Raw genomic sequence first — 21,807 nt, 5'->3', positions numbered from 1 at the left:
TATAAAGGCTTTTTCATTAGTTTAGATTACAAATCTGAAGTAAGCATCAGTTAAGAACAGGAAGCCCAGTTGAACTTCAATATGTTTCTTAAGTGTCCATTAAGCAGTCTCACAATACAAAGTATAGCTAACACACATCCCTGCAAATGACTATAAATTCAAAGCTGTAATTCACAGGACTAGAAGGAGCTGCACCACCAATCACAATTAGTTGGATTGAGCTCTTCACCAACAGAGACCACAGGCTGCTAATCAATGGTATACGGGATGCCTTACACTGACCCCGTTTTTCTTGAAAATGAGACAATTATTTTCTGAAGTTTGCTATATTACCTATACTAGCTATGGGAGAGATCCTGCAACCCTTATTCATGTGAGCTGTCCCCACGTTGTCCTACAATCTTTACTCTCATGAATTGTCCCGTGCGAGTAGATTACAGGATTGTGGTGAGCCGTCACCTGTAAAAGTGGTAGCCATAATAACTTGATGTAAAAGCACTTGATCCAAGTCTTATTCTTTTCACTGGTAACTACATATAGTTTACATATAACCTGTGTGTGCACACACACATTATATCCCAGATAGTTTTGAAGTGAGCACTAATATCCCATTGAAACTTAGTCTTTGGGTCACCATTTGTGATAGCCAGTAAAGGGTAAAAATACAAAACTAAAATTTGTCATCAACCATTTTTAAAAAATATATTTTCTCCTATTTCCTTTAATGAGTTATTAGTAATCAATATATATATTTTTGAGTCACTATTGAAAAGAACACCACTCAGATATACATGTACCTATAGACACATACACAACCACACCAAAAGTATGATTGCGTATCATTTAACTTGATAACCATACCCCAACTCTTCCTCCTCCTTTTGGGATGGCAATCACAGTATGCAGCTGCTATGACAATGAAAATGCTTTTCCAGCTGCAGCATCTGGCTATTTGGCAGACTCATTTAGTAGTTGTGTTGGCAGCATTGGATTTGCCTCTGGGTATATCATATGTTTATAAAGGCAACGAACTGTCAACCTATACTCATTCTGTTTGTGCGCATCTCATCTTTGTGTATGGGTCCTTTTCGTTTTATTGCATGAAAATATGAATCAAACCTAGAGAGAAAAATCACCTACTGAGTTTATGATAATCAAAGAAGTTACCTATGAACACAACTGTGTCACCTAAATTTAGCCATCTTATTCTCAGTAAAATCTGTTTTATTTGTAATAAAGATAATTCACAAGACAAAAATTCTCTGTTGTACAACAAAACTGCACATTTGTGTGTGTGTGTGTGTGTGATTTCTCTGTGAATAAGACCCTTAATACAGTGATAGCATAATAAATGGAAGGGAACATTTTTCATGTTACAGTAATAAATGAGATGTTAAAGGAATATCCTGATATGTGAGCATTTTGTAACTACTGCTTGTTGTTTTGTGGCAACTCGAAAGCAGGGCTCACTGAATTAGCTATGATGTACTATAAAAGACTGGTGTTAAAAAATGCTTACCATTGTAAATGTAGCTTCTTTACATTTTAAGATCCTTTGGTATAACACACGAGCAAACACAATGTTTAAGCAATTAAATAATCTGTCTTGATCTACTCTTTAGCAGAAAAGTATTCCAACATGCTGCAAATCGGGGGAGGGGAGGAGAGATTATTTTTAAATGATCTTGCGCTACTGACCTTATATTTTAAAGGTAACAGAGAACATTACTTATCTACCTACACAGATGTATACATTAGTGTACAGGTAAGTAATCTGTTACATTTCTACACCACTGAAAAAAACCTCTCAGATAAAATGTCCCTCTTCCCTAAATGCTTTTCATGGAAAAAACATGCAACTTTCAAAACCACACAGTCCATGGTGGGTAGCAATGAGCTTTATTCATGTGTGTTGTAGCCTTCGAAATTCATTCCAAATAATTTCAATGTTGAAAAATAATGGTGAGGGTCCTCAACTTATAAATATCATGAACTGAGTTTTAATTCATTTAGGTTTACTTAATATTGCTTTTTACAAGCAAAAATTTGAAAAAAAAAATCCAAATATAAACTACAAGAATGTTTTAGCGAAGGCAGCTTGTGGTAGAAATTCTGATTTTTGGAACTCTTTCTAGAATCAAAAGAAATAGACTGAGCACTTAATTTATTTTTTATATTTTGAGGCAGTTTTGCATACAAAAAATAAAATGGGGGAAAGAGGGGAGATAAATAAGGGGCCATCGATTGGTATCTAAGATTTGTTTCTACCAGCAATACTATCAATCCAATGTAAAGATTAATTCAAAAATATATTTTTAAAATTCCCTTCCATACATTTTTGTAACTTATTACTATATTTAAAACAAAACAAGGAGCTGTTTTTCCCCAGGATCACATAAAACAATGTTTATATGTTCATTTTGGTTTGGTTTTTAATATGTGTAGAATTCATTGAGGACCACATAACAGTCCCAATGAAAGAAATTTTACAATTTAAAATGAAACTCTTTATGCAAATTATTTTGCCTTTGGCTATTTCAGAATAAAATGAAGGAAATGGAGGATATTATAATTTTACATAACACTAGTGAGATTGCTGTCATCTTTGATCTTACATCAATTAGTCAAGATCTTGAATGATCACAGGCAAAAAAACCTAAAATCTGCTCCCCAGCTGAACAAAAATGTGTCAAAGAATCCAACTGCATAAATTATTACATTATATCCTAAAGCAATAATATTTTCTTTAGGTAGACTTTCTGGTTGTCTGTTATACACTGGGAATAGAATCTCAATATATATTTTATTGTATATACAATGATCTACGCTAATGTATATTTTAATCTAATTTTCCCACAAGTGTTAGCAATATCAAATTAATCTTAAATATGACTCCATACTGAAACTGGGCTCTGCTCCCCTCTTGGGTTATTTCCAATAATTCTGTTGAGGAATCTGGTTAAAAAAACAAGGTAAAACAGCCCACTAATGAACTTTTCACTAAGTAAAACTTGATAAGCTGCAAGCAGCTATAGTATTTTAACGTTACTCATTTGAGTAGGTGCTATGAAGTTCCCCTCCCCAACTTAGATTGTTACAATATGGAGCTAGAAGCTATATTTAACTTTTAGGAAATATGACCTTTTCATTATATATGAAGAGCTACAATTTCTAAACATCAATGAACAACCAATCCCCACAAAGTTTTTCTTTTCCCTACAGGTAGCATGAAATGGAGCCAGAATGACAGGGCCCCATCTGAGCCATGCCCAGCTCCCCCAGTCTGCACAAACCCACTCTATCAATCATGGCAGGATAATGCATAGTGGCTGCACCTGTGACAGGAAATGATTGAGTGCTGAACACAGGGCCTGCTTCGCCTGTCGCTTGTGCATTTGTATTTCTCCAGGGCCAGTTCAAGAATTTTCAGAACTTGGGGGAAAAATTATCTTGCATTTTAGAAATATTTTAATTCTGTTTGATTATTGCATGACACCACAATATAAAGACCTAAAACTGACTTGCAGGGTAACAAGACCTAAGTTCTATCAAGGCAACATAACTATACATGGTGTAATTTTATTAAGGCGCAAACAATTTAGTCTAGGTACAGTACGTAGAGACTGCAGGTTGTTGACATCTGTTTGATTTCTCCTAAACTGTTAATACAAATGACAAGTTTTCACTTTACCATAATGTAACAGAGATACAAAAAAGCCAATACTTAATACAGCTGAAATACTCACAGTCTTAAGATGATGTTTAATATAAAAATATAGGAAACCAGTGAGAGATAATCAAATAACTTGCTTCAAAGCAATCCTTTTTTCAGGAGAATTTTTAGAAGGACTTGATTTAATTTAGTACTTTTTTTTTTTAAAGACTTCAGTTTAGCAGTAACCTAAATTTAAGAAACTACAGTTACAATGATTGTGCTAATTCTGCCCTTTTTGTAAAAATGTATGTAAGCAAAATGTATTATAATATATGCACAGAAAACATTTTATCTGAATTAATGTTTGTACAGAATATTGTGTATATTTCTTTTAGATATATAAAAGGAATCTACACAATTCAGGTAATAGTACATAAGGATCATATATGTTTCCTGTTTAAAAAAAATATGTAATTCAATCTAACTCTACAAATATTTGTTATATGCAAATCCATGAAAAAATAATTAGCTTACTTTAAAACAAAATGAACACTTAAAAAATGGGAGGAAGCAATCTAAAACATGCCAACCCCTGAAATAGCAGGAAGAATGTAATCACTGCTGTATAAACATTAGACAATGATATTCTATGTATGTGTGGCATTTAATTTTAAAGTCAATATTATTACCTGTACATACTAAGAAGTCCTTCATATGGTTTCTAAAGTATTAAAAGCTTTTATTTTCCTAATAAGTCTATGCCATTTCAAGTGCTGATGCATTTTTGGAAAACTAAAATGCTGAAACAAAGGGTTTTCAAGCTCATATATCTGAAAAGACGACAATTGCTTCCAAGAAGTTCTGAGCTTCTCCCGACAGTTACATGTCAATCGCCAACATTTATCTGAACTCCCCTTTTTTCAGTTGGTTCTTCACATTGTTAATAAACGTTTCACAATTGCCTCTTCAATGCCTTTTTTCAAAGTTCACAGAATGGATCAAGAAATGGATATTTAAGTTATGGTGATGGCTGGGCCATTGTATAAGTAAACTAAAGGTACATTGTTACCAGAGGACAAGACCTCAGGGAAGAAAAACAAAAAAAACCCCGAGGGGCACAGTGTGTCAAACCACTGCTATTGAAAGAGTTTTGTCCTCTACTGATTCGTCCGCAGTTCGGCATTTCTAGCCTCTGTGCTCGCAGATCACTAGAAACAATGAAAAATTGGTGTTTTTTTCTTTTAAAGGAAGGCTTTGTATGTGGCAATTGGTGTGTGCTTGCTGCTTCACACTCATCCCCCCCCACCCCCCCGGAGCGGCTGTAGCCCCTCAGCCTGGAAAAGCAGCCAACGTGAAGCAACACAAGCCTCACTACCTAGCGTGTGCGCCTCTCCGAGAGCGAGCAGCCGCCCCTACTCCCGGAGTAAGAGCCAGTGAGAGGGGACAGCTGCTGCCAGAGCTCAGCTCCGTTTCTTGCAGGACTTGGGGAGCTGGGGGGGGGGAGGTTCCTCCTCCTCCTGTGTTCTCCCCCACAGCTGCAGGGCAATGGCCGCAGCAAGGCTCGCAGCTTGCGACCCCTCTCGCTGCTGCTGCAGCTGGGTGTTAACTCTCGTGCCTGATTCGGGTTTATTTATTTGCAGTCGGATTCCGTGCATCTGGGAGCAAAGGAAGGGGAAGGAGGTGCAGCCAGGAGCTTTCTTCCTCCGGGCTCAGCAAACATCTTTCACATACCCTTCCCGCCCCTCCCTCGCCTTGGTCCAGTTACAACAGTTTCCTCCTGGCCTGGGTTATGCTGAGTCTCATGGATGCTCCCGTCAGTGGCAAAAGAGCGTTCAGGTGCCACTTCCCCATAAGGTTCCCCCCTCCCCCACACCACACAGTATCTGGCTAGGAGACAAAGGGGTCCCCGGCTTCTGGGTTAACAGGCCTGAGACTTCCCCAAGCCATGCTATACAAACAATCACTAGGTTCAGGGAAAGCACCAGTGATTCCCCCCCCCCCACACACACACACACTCCTCTGCTGCCAGGGAGGCTATAAAGGGAAAATGCAGCCCAGGCGGCTAGTTAGAGACCCCAAGCAAAACTTAGAGCGTGGAAAGGGAAAAGAGCCCAGCTTCACAACTAGCCTTTCTTGGAGGGGGAGAGCGAGAGAGAAAGACAAACATCTGGGGATTGGACCATATGCTAAAGCTTTGTCTTGTCCTTCAAAGTTAGGCTGCCCTTGAAGTGATTTGTCAGGCGGCCTAACTGTGACAGGGAGAATATGTGGCAGAGGAGGAGAGAAGGGGGGGCTGAGGCACAGATTGAGAGGAGGGGGAAAAGGTGAAAGAGGAGTGGGGGGCCGACTGAACAGAGGAAAAGACAAGGCAGGGCACAAAGTGTGTGTCGCAAAGGCACAGAAAGGAAAAGAAACAAAACCGGGAACTCCTGTGTGTCTCACACAGATGGAAAGGGAAAGAAATGGGGCGTGGGGGCAAATTCTCTTTTCCCCACCTCCCCAAAAAGGAAGGCAAGAGAAAAGGAAAAGCAGCAGCATGAGAATGAAACAGAGAATGCAAAGGAAAAGCGGAAGAGAGAACATGAAAGTGGAGTAGAGACACAGGGGAGGGTGAAAAAGCAGAGAGATGGAGGAGAAGGAAGAGAAAAGCTACTGCTACGGCCTCCTTTATCCCTCTTCCCTTTTGCCCACCAAGCACTGAACTGATTAGAGTGTAATTAAGGCCATAAAACCTTCAGCTTATCCACCTGTTTATTCACTAAAGTCGGGGGCTCATCAGGCAAATTAGCTCCTTCCAGGCTGCACATTGGGCCTAGAGCTGGCCTGATTAATGAAGTTTATTGGGAGCTGTTAAAAGCATTAACTGAAGGAAATCTCAGCAATTCGTCATATTTAAGAGATGGAAATTAAATCTCCCCATGCAAATGAGAGGAGACTCCAAAGGAGCTTCTTTTAGAGGTTATTAGGGATGGGGGCGCTGGCTGAGTTCTGCTCACAACACTGCTTCCTACCCCCTGGGCAGACAGTCCATTGAAACTGGGCCTGTACTGGTGAGGAATTTGCAATGCAGGCTCTAATACTTGGGTGGCAGACAAGGGGAAAAAATGAGATTTGAAGGCACTAGCTCTCAACTTGCCAAGGTCCAAATACAGGAGCCAGGCCTAGAACCAGGGACATTTAACTAAGGCTATGGCCCCAGCTGATCTTGTATTGAGTGTCACTTTAAGGTCTAAAACATTTTCAGTATAGTTCAGCCAACTAGTGACTTTACAGGACTGTTTTAACACAGTTGGGTCCTGTATTCTTTGGCCAGCAAAGCCATTTTCACATATTTAGCCTGAAGTATTTTAAACTCTATTTAGAACTGGTTTAGGTAACATGGTTTTATAAGAAGAATACAAGGGCCCACATAATACTGGAAATGTAAAATGCACTGGGATTTTTATTAAGGAATGTTGTTGGTAACGAGCTTTGAGAACCACAGATAGCAGGTACTGCATATAAACAAAGTATTATTCAGATATGAGAGATGGGTGAAAAAGCAAAGTTTGGATTTGGATCCTATTCTGAACTTTCCCAAATTTCTGGAGTGCTTAGAACCAGGATTTTAGTTCAAACTCATCTGAATGTGAATAACAGTTCCAAGCCCTCAGCTTCATGAGTTATAGCATTTCTGATAAAAACAATCTACAGTAATAAGAGGAATAACATTTATGAAACAGGTAAATTTGCTTCCATAATGAGGAGGGTAAGAAGAAGAGGAAAAAGAAAAACTGTTGCTTATTCTTCCTTTTAAATGTTTGGTTTACAAGTTTACTAGGAAGGGATTTATTTTAAAAAAAAATGTTTTTAATAGCAAGAAAATTGCTTACTTTCATCTCAAATAAAAAAAAATTCAACAAGGAAGATAAGTGGGGGGAGAAGAGTGTGTCCATGTTTGATAATTCCTATTCACGGTGCTTGGATATCTCATTACTAGAAAGCTAATTATTTGTTGCAATTACTGGATTAACAATTTGTTAATCTTTTTTTCTTGTCTGTGGAACATTGACCTATTATTTTTCTCTCTGTAGAACATTTACCTGATGCAGTGAAACAAGTTGAATATCTTGTCTGGATTTTCACAAGGAAACTGAAATGCCATATCTCATTATGTGTAAATTTGTCCAGTGCTCTTACTATTTTCTAATAGACAGCACTGCTTTTACCTATCACATTTAGCACCTCTGTAGCCATGGCAGAGAAGGACATTAGTTTTCTATATTTTTCATTCTGAAGACTACTTCCCAATAGCAAAAGAAAGATCTTCACCTCTCCTCCCAACACCGCAGTCCCTTATTCAAAACGTTTCACTCTGTGGACCACTATGCAGAGCACAGTGAGAAACTACAAACAATGGCTTGAGAAAAACAGGACTAGTAGAATGTGTATTTTTAAAAATGTCAATATATGAGTTTCGGTTTCCTGTATAATTCAATCTGCATACACAAATAATATTTTTTAACAGAGAGACAATATTCATACACATAACTCAGTCATTATCTATACGGTAGCCTCACCAAGACTATCTACATACCTATAAAAAGGTAAAGGTCCTTTTTGGTTACTACTTTAAAAAAACCTTTCCTGCAACAGCTATATTTTTACTTTTACCTTTCTATAACAAATGTATTATTGCATGTATTATGCAGTGCGTAAGTCTCCTATTCTGAAAAACAGACTGTTTTAGTTAGCCTGGGGTGGGTTTTTGTTTATTCTAACTGGATGATGATAAAGCATTTCCTAGGGTTATAAAGTACCACAGTATTTTCCAGCTACAGTATCCAATTATGTAAGGGATAAGGAAACTATTATCTATGCTCATTTGTGTGGTGTATGTCAAACTTATTTAAAATGTTCTCAAGGATTTGCTTCAATAGATTAAGAATATTTAAATCTAAAATAGCACTAGATAATTTAACTTTTGGCCAATATTACTACTTAGTTTTCAATAGAGTAAACTACTTAGGTTTTTTAATGACTTAAGTACAGGCCTACAACAGGTCTGTTTGAGACAATGCTTATACCAATTTTGTAGATTTCTTCTGAAGATTCCTTAAATTCAAGGAGTAGGGGGAATATACTGCCAAAATACTTATTTTTCTTGCTTATCAGTTTCTTCAATAAATTGATTTGTCACATTATGTGGGGTCTTTTAGTTACACCACTAATGGAATGTGCCACTTTGAACTCTCCTGTTTTAGAAATAAAAGATGCTGTTTAAAGAGAAATGTTTAGGTCAATCCACCAAAAACTTGTAAGTGCACTATAAATCACATTTTAATTAGATGATATTTTTTAGCAGAAGAATATAATTTATTGCTCAATCTCTACTTATAAAGGAGGTTATGTGAGAAATGTATGGTAAAAACAATGAACTCACAAGCCACTCCCCCCACAACAGCAGTGGTTGTCTAATTGATTGTTTACATAATCACCTGAAAGGAGGGTTTATAATTTGGTCAGAGACATTTTTCTCCAAACTGAAAATTTTAATACCAGATCTCTGTTTGGAAACTATTTTCTTTTATGCCAAATTTGTTTTGAAATTGTTCATAGATATACAAATGGAAATGCAAGTTAACACAGTAGTTTCAAATGCTTTTTCTCCAACTGTAGCTCAAATAGTTCTAAAATTAACTAAGAAATTAGTTTTGTGCTTTAATCCAGATTTGGGAAAATTAACAAAATATAAAATGTTTAATTTAAAAGTTAATTCAAGATATCCAGTACTATTTTTTATTAAAACAAAAGTATACCGAGTTTTGAATACAGACACAATGAATACATGAAGTAGACAAAACAACCAAAGATTAATCAAACCACTGCTTTCTGTTTTGTCAATAATTTACTAATTGGCTATTGTGTCACGGAACTGTAGATCATGTGGGCGTATCCAGACTTGACGCAATCTCAGTGAAAATGCAGAGACTCCCCCCCCTTAACACTTTGTTTTCACCACATTGAAAACAAAGGAATTTGAAGTACAGCAGAAAACTTCATTAAAAAACATTCAGGGTCGAACAATTCAAAAAAATCAAAGAGAATATCAGTCAGGCCCAAATCATCATCTTTAATCGCACAGTGCAAAAAGTGTCTGCAAACTGTAAGAGCCCAATTCTACTCTTGAATATGTACACAAATATGTAGCTCACAAAAGCTTATGCTCAAATAAATTTGTTAGTCTCTAAGGTGCCCCAAGTACTCCTTTTCTTTTTACAAACACCATTGACTTCCATGAGGGGAACGGGGTTATTTGAGGGCAGAATTGGGCCCTAGATGATATCACATACAGTACTGTGTGTTGCACTACTTAAGAACATCAAGGTTGGTGCAGCATATTATTTCAGCCTTAACTCAGTTTTTCCTGGCTTTTGCTAGTTTACTAGACCATCAATGACAGTTTTGGTGGTTAATTAATTCTTTTACACTGTCTCCTTCCTATTCAGTCATGTACTGTATTTGAATATTTTTTTATTAACTTTTTACAACATGTTTTTCAGCTGTGGATAGAACCACAATGTTAATGAACCACAATTATCTTTTTTACTTATCTGGAAAGTTTAATGAAGCTTCATTAAAATTAACATGACATGATATTACTGGAAGAGCTGCACAAAACCTTTTTCATTTATAACCTTTTAATTTTTTTATTAAATAGAAATTATAACTTACTCCAGTTTGCTGAGCAATAATTAGTGCATTCATTGAGAGCTCTTTCTTTTCTTAATAGCTTCACAAAAACAGGACCTAAGGGGGAAAACACTCCAGTGTCCTTTGGAGGAACCTACTGTATCTTAGCACTTAGTTAATCCTCTAGTCAAACACACTCAAGAAAATGAAAGCTACATGTCACATTGTCAATGTGAGGAATTGGTTAGACACCTTTCATTTGATTCTTTTTTTTTCCACAGAAGACAATATATAGTGGAGGAACGAGACAAATGCATTATGTACATATGCATATTTACATGTACTACTAAATTACAAATGACCACCTATATTCTTGAAACTTACTTTCTGTATGTCTTTCATCAAAGAAACTGACTATAGTAGCCATATTTTAAAACTGAGTTTTGCAGATAATTTTTGGACAATAGACACAGTATCAAGAAAAAATGCAGTTTACATAATCAAGAAACTGCCAGAGGGTCATAAAATATGTATTCTGTACACGTATTTACATTTAAACTTTTATCAAATAAACATACAATATATTTAGTGGTTTTAGATATGTTTCAAGTATAACATCTTTAGAATAAAAAGTTAAGTCATTAGGGTTTTATTTTGACATACAAAATGCCCTATTCCTTCAAGTGTTACATATTTCTAGGTGGAAATGAAACATTTTTAAAGTAAATCTAAACTGCAACAGCGAAAACGAAGTACTGTCATTTTAACAACACCAGTAGACTAAGTATGGAATGAATCAATTATTGTCAGCGTAGTCCCAGTGTAAATCACAGAACGGCAAACCAACCTCAGGATTATAAAATGAATCTTTGACAAGTATTCAAGGTTTCAGCATATTCTGAATAATGAGGATTAAGTACCTACTATCCTGTGAAAGAAAAGTTTTATTCACTTACTAAGGAATATGTGAGTAATCATTAAGAGGGGTCAAATTAACTGAGATACTTTTTAAAAAAGGGCATCCAGTACAACATCTGCTAGAAAATCAATGATAAATATGTCAATTTTTTAGAAAAAGGAAGAGATTAAGAAAAAGGTAGCGTAATGGAATGACTTAATGCTGTATTTTTAAAGAAAGGAGAAGAATTATAATGACATCATAAAATTTTGTTCTGAAACTTTTTGACATTTTTATGTCAAGAAAAAGACTATTCTTTCTTGAATCAAGAACAAACAGTGATTTCCGCTAACCATGGGCAATTCAGTCAAGTCCAAATAAATCCTGATTCTACACTGAGGGATTATGTAAAAAAGGCTCTGGACTACGCTGTGTCGTTCATTATAATTCCTTGTTTAATATTTTTGCACTGAGACTGAAATTGAATTCAGTGTTCTAAATTTATTGCTGAGTGCTGTGAAAAATGTTCATGCTATTTTGATGCAGGTATCTTTAAAGTAGGCTTTTTATAAAATATAGCATATACCTTTACCATATATTCCACTTCCAAAACATTACTGCTTTGTGTCTTTCAGTTTAGTTTCCATATGGTAATGTGAAATACAGAACCACTAGTATGGTAATGGTTGAGCAGCAACATTAACAGAAAAAAAAGGCATTGTGTTCTAAGTCATCATCTGTATTTTAATTATGAATGAAAGCCTCTGCTTTAACTGTCAGAATATTTTTATTCATGTCTTTTATACTTGCATACTATCCTTTTATATAGTTCCAATAGGGATGTTTGTTTATATTCAGTATATGCATCTGTTTTTATACTGAAAGGTTTGCTTTTGCAAGCTGCCTTTAACTATTGACTAAGGGTGCTTTCGGTTCATTGGGATGAGGGAATTCAAAACGCCTTCAATATCACTACATCATGTCATTTAATATACCCTCAAATAATGTAATGTAAGTTAGAAAAAAAACCAAAATCCACAACTAAATCCAACATCTATCACAGCTAACACATGTACCTGTTTATTTAAACTCTTGCAATTCCTTCATATAGTTTGTCCAAAATTATGTTTATTTTCTATATTCATGTGTTGGTGTGTGTTCCTCTGATTATGCCACAATGCACTGTCTCTTTGGTCCAAAATGGATGATTCAAGCTTTGATCTTTTCATTCCGTACTAAACAATCAATTAATTTACAAATGTGTGAATTATTTATGAATCTACTTAAAATGGTTTAGTAAAAAAAAAAATCACGCATTTCACAACAAAATCATGTTAGCCATCTGAACATCAAATTGTAAATCTGTAATTTTTCAGTTAACCAAATTGTAGAAAATGTATCTATGTTTAATCTGGATACTAAAGGTCAATGTAAGATAAATGACGTGAATTAGTTACTTTTTTAGTACTCTGCTCTTTAAAATGTATTAGAATAAACATTTTCCCCTCCAGCCCTTCTTGTATATAAGAAGAGAAATTATGATTATCTTGATGTTTACTAAGTTATGGCAGCTAAATTGTTGATTACATTTAATTTTGCACTAATGATTTTAAACATTTTGTTGCTGCTTCACACCAGGTGTCATATTGTTCTTTCCTTTTTTATGTTTGGGTAGGGATTTTTAAATCTTCATCCCGTGTCATTATGGCTCATAGGTAGTAGATTCATAACTGGCTAATAGAAGGGAGCTTAAAAAGAGGTGTTTGAATAACCATCTACAACTAGTTTACAAATGATATAAAATTAAGAATTACAGTAGAATTGTATAGCTAAGGCAGAAAGCACACTGCTTAAAAGACTTACAAATTAAACCTTTTAAAGGAAGAAAAACTGAAGGGCTATATCAAAATGTAGAAAGATAAACATTTGTTTCTGTTGTGCAGGTGGAGGAATAGAATTTTGCAGTAAAAGTGTGGCATCTGGTGGTTCAGAGAAGAAATGGCAACCTATTTCAGATAATAAACAAGATGGTCACTGCTTGAAGGACTGAATCAATTCAGAATAAATGAACATTCCTGTCCAAAGCATAGCACACTTCAAGACTCTTATTTCACTCTCCCAATCTCACCCTATTTTTATACCATGTTTTTGTTTTCAAGTTCTAGAACACCCTTACTCCTCTCAAAAACAGAGGTTGAAATACTTGCATGTATATCCACCATAAGACCATGTTACCAATTTCTCAAAAGTTTTGGTGATGACTCACCTAAACCCTGAACTGGAGCTGGAGGATATATAGAGTTCTGACATAGTCCCACTTTTCACCACCATTGCTTAAAAAAAAAAAAGAAGAAGAAGAAGAAGGGAAGTTGAGGGAGAAAATAAAGCATGCTGTTACTAATTAGAGGCAGAAGTGAAGCATTTGGGCAGAAGGGGCATACCATTCAGTATGAGTACAGACTCATAATCTGCTTACTAATGTGTTTTATCACAGAAAATTTCATAAAGAATTCCTTTTCCCCCACCCCTACAGCTTTGGGGGGCCCTGACCCCACAGAGGTAGTGGGGTCACTATGTGGAGAGAGATATTGAGAGAAAGGTACTGAGAGAAACCCCCACTTGACAGACAGTCATGATGTATATTTGTTACTCTGAAAGGCACGTGGATACCATGAAGATGAGTGAGGTATATCAGGTCCTGCACCCCATACATGCTAGTGACCTCTTCCACAATGGCTCCTAAAATTCAATGTTTAAGTGGGGAGGGAACAAGAGTGGGAATCGAGCACCAACAATGGCCATTCTCTCCCCTCTGCTCCACCTACCCACCCACACATAAGCAATAGTTGCAGGAGTTATTGTTGACTCAAGGGGGTTACTATATTATTTATATAGCAATAGTGTTTAGCTGCCATCAACCAAAGATCAGGCCCTAATGTGATGGGGACCGTACAAACATATGTACGTACACACACACACACACACACACACACAGAAGCCTTCTCCTTTTTTTTAAGAGCTAGAGATTTCTTCCTCCGACCCCTACATATCTCCTCAACACACCACTCACATATTTGGGATTGTATGATGGGCCACGGCTTGCTCCCTTAAATCACAACAACAAAAACAGCATAATCTACCAAACAAACAGTACAAAACAAACAACAACACCATTGACTGAAACACCAACAACACAATACTTAAGCAACAAGAGTTACTAAAAGGGACCAATTTTAAATAAGAAATGCAACTACAAAAGGCACAAGATGTACAACAGAAGTTGCTATTTTAAAATTTTTACTTTCATCTGTTGCTTGATAAATGCAGATAAAATATTCAGCAGTTTGCTATATTACTTTACATAATAGTCACAAAAGTTGGCATTGCAATGTTTCAAATGGTTGTAACATATCCTAAGCCACTGTACATTATGGAGGTCAGCTGTCTAGGAGTGAATTCAGACTGTGTGATAGGGCTGCTACATAGCTGTAGTTACCATTATTCATGTAGAAACTAAACCATAAATCAGTTAATTTTGGAAGAAGTAACTTTTGAAGTGATGTGTCTAATATTCTGGCATATTAAAACATCATGGACTTCAAATGGTTTATTTTCATATTAACAATAAGAATTTCTTAAATCTTTTGCTTTGTTGAAACGTCTTATTTTCCTGTTCTCTTTCTCAGCTAATCATTTTCTAATTTTTATTTTTATTTTATTCTAATGTTATTCTAATTCAATTTATCATGAATGGTGGTTTGGGGTTATTAGTACTGAATGCTCAAACTGATGGATGGAAAAGATCTCCCCATTTTACTAGGGTTTCATAATTTCCTCCATAACATGCAATAATATCAACGTCTGCTTGAAAGCAAGAATTCAGGGTTAATAGTAAGGAAATATCAAAGGAAATATCTGTGAAGCACCACTTCCTAGGGTTGCCAACTTTCTATTTGCAGAAAACCGAACACCAATGCCCCGCCCCTGCTTCAAGGCCCTGCACCGCCCTATCGTTTCTGCAAGGCCACACCTCCACTCACTCCATCCCCCCTCCTTCTGTTGCTCACTCTCCCCCACCCTCACTCACTTGCTCATTGTCATCGGGGTTGAGCAGGGGGCTGGGGTGTGGGAGGGGGTGAGGGCTCCACCTGGGGGTATGGGCTCTGGGGTTCAGGAGGTGGCTGGGGCCAAGGAGTTCATAGTGTGGGAGGAGGTACAATCTCTGGGCTGAGGCCAGAAATGAGAGGCTCAGGGTGCAGGAGGGGGCTCCAGACTGGGACAGGGTGTAGGACAGGGTACAGACTCTGGGCTAGTGGTGGTGGGCCAGAAATGAGGAGTTCAAGGGGCTGGAGGGGCTCGGATTGAGGAGTTTGGAACATGGGAGGGGGCTCTGGGCTGGGGCAGAGGGTTGGGCTGTAGGAGTGGGTGAGAGTTCTGACTAGGGGTGCCGGCTCTGTTATGGGGCTGCGGATAAGGAGTTTGGAGTGCAGAAGGGGGCTCCAGGCTGGGGCAGGGGGTTGGAGTGTGGGAGGGGGCTCCGGGTAGGGGCTTGGGTATGCGAAGGGGTGTGGGCTCCAGGAGGGAGTTTGGGTGCAGGAGGGAGCTCAGGACTGAGGAAGGGGTTTGAGGTGTGAGAGGGTGTTCAGGGTGAGGGCTCTGAGCGGCCAAGCTGGGGCAGAGGCTTGGGACACAGGAGAGGGTCGTGGTGCAGGCTCCAGGCAGTGCACCACTTATCTCAGGTGGCTCCCAGAAGCAGCTAGCATGTTTCTCTGTCTCCTAGGTGCAGGGGCGACCAGGTGGCTCCATGCACTGCCCCTGCCTGCAGGCGCCACCTCTGTAGCTGCCATTGGCCGCGGTTACCAGCCAATGGGAGCTGCAGAGCCAGTGCTCAGGGCAGAACTCACTGAACGTGGCTGACTGGTCCCAGGCCTCTTGGCCCTTAAAGGAGCAGGCCACCATATTACACCTCTATCCCCCCCTTATAGCAGCCTCCCTGCCCGCCCCTGTGCCTAGGAGCCAGAGGGACAAGACAGCCACTTCCAGGAGCGGCGCAGAGCCAGGTAGGGAGCGAGCCTCCCTGCCCACCCTGCTACAGGCAGCCAACTGGACTTTTAATGGCACAGTCAGCAGTGTGACTGGAACCGCCAGCTTCCCTTTTTGACTGGGTGTTCCAGTCGAAAACCAGATGCCTGGCAACCCTACTACTTTCTCCTTACTCAAATCCCTCCTTAAGGCCAATTTCTTCTAGCAAGCCCAGAAACCAGGCATACAGGTCTGCCTGCGTGGACCCAGTTGTATAACTGCGGCCTAAACTCCCTGGCATGGGACCATGTTTTTAAATTTGCACAATGAGAGAGACCATTTGGGTGCTGTAGAATAAATGAGAATTTAAAAGGAAAGTCACTAAAATATATTTTGGTTTGATATTATATGAATGCATATTTCCCTGTTACTTCTTTCTTATATTCTTATGTCTAGATGTGTGATCCATTAAGAGCATAAGACCTGTATCCATGGTGAAAGAGCACTTATGCGTTGCAATATCTAACTTCACCACCCAGTGGTATCCACAATCCCTGAGTTAGACACCTAGGCTCTCTATATACTGAAGAGAGAGAGGGGCCTGAGAATGGGATCCAAAAAAGCCAGCACGCTGAGAAGGGAGCCATCTCTTAGTCAAAAACCCACAAAGGATTATATAACAACTATTTCCAGCCCCAGCTCTTAAAGTGCTTTTACCTATCTGTGAGTTAATCAGTACTGTATTATCTCTATTTTACAGATGGGTCCTTTGAGGCAATGAGAGGATATGATTTGGTTATGGCCACACAGAGGTAGTGCCAGAGCTGGGACTAGAATTCAAAAGTCCTCATTCCTAGTCCTCTGTACTAGTCCCAAGACCATCCTTCCCCTATTTGTTCTTGTAATGTTTCCTTTCCTCTGTTCAGAGCCAGTGTCTGTCTTTCCTCTCTCCTTCTTGCCACATGGCCCCTGTCATAAATATAAAGGGAAGGGTAAACCCCTTTGAAATCCCTCCTGGCCAGGGGAAAGCTCCTCTCACCTGTAAAGGGTTAAGAAGCTAAAGGTAACCTCTCTGACACCTGACTAAAATGACCAATGAGGAGACAAGATACTTTCAAAAGCTAGGAGGAGGGAGAGAAACAAAGGGTCTGTGTGTCTGTCTATATTCTGTCTTGGCTGGGGATAGACCAGGAATGGAGTCTTAGAACTTTTAGTAAGTAATCTAGCTAGGTATGTGTTAGATTATGATTTCTTGAAATGGCTGAGAAAAGAACTGTGCTGAATAGAATAACTATTTCTGTCTATCTTTTTTGTAACTTAAGGTTTTGCCTAGAGGGGTTCTCTATGTTTTGAATCTAATTACCCTGTAAGGTCTCTACCATCCTGATTTTACAGGGGGGATTTCTTTATTTCTATTTACTTCTATTTTTATTAAAAGTCTTCTTGTAAGAAAACTGAATGCTTTTTCATTGTTCTCAGATCCAAGGGTTTGGGTCTGTGGTCACCTATGCAAATTGGTGAGGCTTTTTATCCAACATCTCCCAGGAAAGGGGGGGGTGCAAGTGTTGGGAGGATTGTTCGTTGTTGTTAAGATCCAAGGGTTTGGGTCTGTAGTCACCTAGGCAAATTGGTGAGGCTTTTTACCAAACCTTGTCCAGGAAGTGGAGTGCAAGGTTTTGGGAAGTATTTTGGGGGGAAAGACGTGTCCAAACCACTCTTCCCCAGTAACCAGTATTAGTTTGGTGGTGGTAGCGGCCAATCCAAGGACAAAGGGTGGAATATTTTGTACCTTGGGGAAGTTTTGACCTAAGCTGGTAAAGATAAGCTTAGGAGGTTTTTCATGCAGGTCCCCACATCTGTACCCTAGAGTTCAGAGTGGGGGAGGAACCTTGACAGCCCCTTTTCCCCACTGCTACAAAACTCACTGTCTCAGCCTCCCCCCTTGCAGCAATACCCAGTATTGCAACACACTGCCTCAGTTTCCCCACCACAATCTTCAGCTAACTCCCATTATAAAGATGACTTGGCCATCTGGCCAAGCCACTTTGAAGAATTTCACCCCTTCCAGGGTATCAACATCTCAACACAAAATCTTCATGTTGGTCTGAAGCTGGGCGAAGCTCCTCCTTACCAAAACACCTGTCTTCTTGCCTCAGCTCCTCCTGGGCTCCTTTGGGGTGTTTTCTGCTCTCCCCTAAGCTCCCAGGCCTTTCTACTGGAGTCTTCCACAGGCTTCTGCTCTCCCCCAGCCAGCCCATCACTTCTGGGCTTTTCTCCTCAGTCCCTAGGTTCTAGTTCAGCCCACAAGCCTCTGGGTCTTCTTGGGCTCAGTCTTTACACACCTCACCAGCATCGTCCTAACCCAGGCATCCCCATTCCTGAGGCCTATCTGCTCTCCTCCCCAGCCAGCACTCAACTACTGAGCTTTCCTCCTTTAAAGTCCTACACCCTGCTGTACAGGTGTAGTGGGGCAGGGTTCACTGAACTTGGCTGACTGGCCAAGCCTCTTGGCCCTTAAAGGGGCAGGCCACCATATTACACCTCCACCCCCCTTTTATAGCAGCCCTCTCCCTACAATGGTTCAAGCTCTCCTATATGTTCCTCCCGCTGCAATGACTTTCTTTGTAACTTCTCTGTTTCTGTCTCCCTCATAACATGACCATTTCTTGGGGCTGGAAGGCACTGCTTCTCAGGTCCTGGAAGAAGTACTGCTGGCCACCTATTCCTCCTTACTTCCTGCCCCATTGTGCTGCACTAAGAGGCACAATGGGGGTTAGATAGCAGAGGAGAAGGAGCAGAAACTCTTGGTTACCTGTGAGGAAGCCCTAAAAGAAGCCTCTGCCAGTGGGCTACCTTTGCTGACTGCTTGCAGACTTCCTTGTGAGTGACACTGACATTTCAGCTAGCAGGAACAAGAGAGTGTCATCAAGGGCAAATACATATGACTGTCACGCCACATGAACAGATCTCTGGATTGCTGGGCTATATGCATAGACACCTAGGGTCTCACCCCCCTCCGCTTTTTTATTATTATTATTTTGTACTGCTGTCGCACCTAGGCATCCCAGTCATGGACCAGAACACAACTGTGCTGTATACTGTACAAACACACAACAAAGAGAGGGTTCCTGCCCCAGACAGCCAGTAGCAATTTCTCAGTAGTCATAACTTCATGCTCTCCCAACCGAAGACCACTTTGTGCAGCACTATTTATTTACTGCAAACAGCCGTTTCCTGACTGTCCAGTTAATAACATTACTTTCAACTTACAGAAACGTTGCCTTATTAACAGGATTCCTTACTCCCTTTAAATCAAATTCTCCAGTTAAAACAAGAAATCTCCAAATAGACAACACTACACCACTAGGGGATTTAATTGATTTAACTCAGCTCCTGTTTTTGCTACTCACAGACCCCCTTTTGTATCTGGCTACCCCCAAGAAAAAAATTTCCTCTGGCTTCAATATGAAACAAAGTCTTTGCTAGAAAAAGCCTATGCAGGAGAATACTTTCCTAATGAAAGCCCAAAAACTAGCCTATACAAGTGGAGACAGCGCTCAAACAGCTAACAGGTGGACTAAAGTTTAGTACTCCACCCCAATTAGGCACAACAAAATCCCCTAAATACAGCAATTGGACCCAGCTGCTTTCTTATTTTGGTTAGCTGTTAGCTGGCTGCTTTACCTCAATATGCAGTGATGCCTACTTGATGTAGACTTTATTGAGTGAGGTAGCATACAAACACCCAGTACAGAAAAGAAATGGTTAAACAGCCATTTAATGGAATTTTATTGTTTGCAGATACCTGCAGACCTCCTTGTGAGTGACAAACCAATTGTTAAAAATAAGCACTGTTTGGAGATCAGCCCACCTAAATAAAAACATATAATACCAACTATGATGCAGTGAATGTCACACCAGGTAAATAACACATCTTGTGAAATGCATATATGTGCTTTACAACCAATTTATAGCTGTGCTATACACAGTCAAATCTCTGGTCAATTATTAAGCCTATTAAATAAGAAACTTTTTGTCCATTAAGCACTTTATACCAAACAGTCTGGGCAGCACTAGCAGCAGCATATTGCCAGATAAGCACTAACATGCAGGTGCCATGTTATGGAGAAATTCTTCCATTGCAAGAGAAGATGTTATGAGTCAGGGTGGCTTAATGCACGGTGGGATGTTTTTTGCAGGCAAAACATGCTTATTTGTACTACTTTGTGTTTGCTGCGGCTGCCAACAAAAGCACTCAGTGGGTTTGTGCAAACCACAACCATTGTGACCACCAAGTTATACCTCCCACTGTGTAAACTGGGCATATCTGTCAATAGTAATTCTCCAAGTCCCACGATATTTGTTTTTTTCTTAAAAGCCCAATTCATGGAATAATGCCACCTCAGCTTTCTGAGGGGGGCGGGGGGATCTATCCTTACAAACCCAAAAGGCTCAGAAAACAAATTTTAATCCCCTTCCCCCCATGTTATTTTTTTTAAGTACCATGATTTTTACACAACTTTTGGAGACTCTAACTCATTTTTGAATGCTTGGAGATGCCAATACCATAACATACTCCTGTATGCTCTGGCAAGCTACATTATGGGCATACTTATCACCTGCAATTCTATTTGCAGTGTTGGATTTATATTTTTCAGTATACTTTGTCATTAAAACATACTTACAAGGAACAAACATTTGAAACATTCATAAGGGGAAGCGGGGGGAGGTTCTGAATGCAATATTGGAAGGACAAACCTGAAAAATCTCCCTGTCCTCCCACAACCTTTAAACAATTCTCCCTTACCCAAGTGGATATCACTCACTGTAAGCAGGAAGACCTGGGCTCACTTCCTCACACGTTCTGTAGAGCAGGCAGATTCAATCCTTTTCTAGCTAGCTGGGCCCTTTCTCTACTAAGCCTAGCTGTTCTCTGCTGGAGGTGTGGCCTACAGAGGAAGTCTGCAGGAAAAAAAGAGTTCTCGATCCTGGAGAAGAGAAGCCTCTAGTAGAAGGTAGGAAGCTAATTTGGAAGGAGCTAGCATAGAACTCAGATTCTGAGCTACCACCTCTAGCAATTTTATCCTGAATCGTGGCATACTTCATGTTTTTCTGGAAGCCCCAGTCCCTAGAGTGAACTCTCAGCTTTGATTGCCAAAAAAAAAAAAAAAGGGGGTCCTGGCTCTTATGGTTGTGGAGAAAAGCTTAAAAATTAGAATCTTAAAGGCTCAAATCACAGAAGAATCTAAAATGTATTATTTTAAAGCCAATATCATGGGGGGCTGGCTCTTGATTTTTGTGAATCTTTGGGATTAGCAATACTGAGACCTGAAAGTTGTTTTTATTTTCTTCTGCCTATTATCACGTGAAGCCTTCCTACAACCCATTTGGGTGTTTCAAATCGTGTGTTGGGGAAACCCTGCTTTTATCTACAGTACAACAATAAAACACAATAGCACAATACTCGTGACTTTGCAGTGGTTGAACTGCAAAGGAGGTTGCATTGACTAGACACCATGCTTATATCTTACATAACAGTATCTTGCTCCTGAACATGTGT

The sequence above is a fragment of the Lepidochelys kempii genome, chromosome 3 (assembly GCF_965140285.1).
Source record: "Lepidochelys kempii isolate rLepKem1 chromosome 3, rLepKem1.hap1, whole genome shotgun sequence".
Lineage (NCBI taxonomy): Eukaryota > Metazoa > Chordata > Testudines > Cheloniidae > Lepidochelys > Lepidochelys kempii.
The sequence above is the reverse complement of the archived record's forward strand: the minus strand, read 5'-3'. Positions refer to the sequence as shown.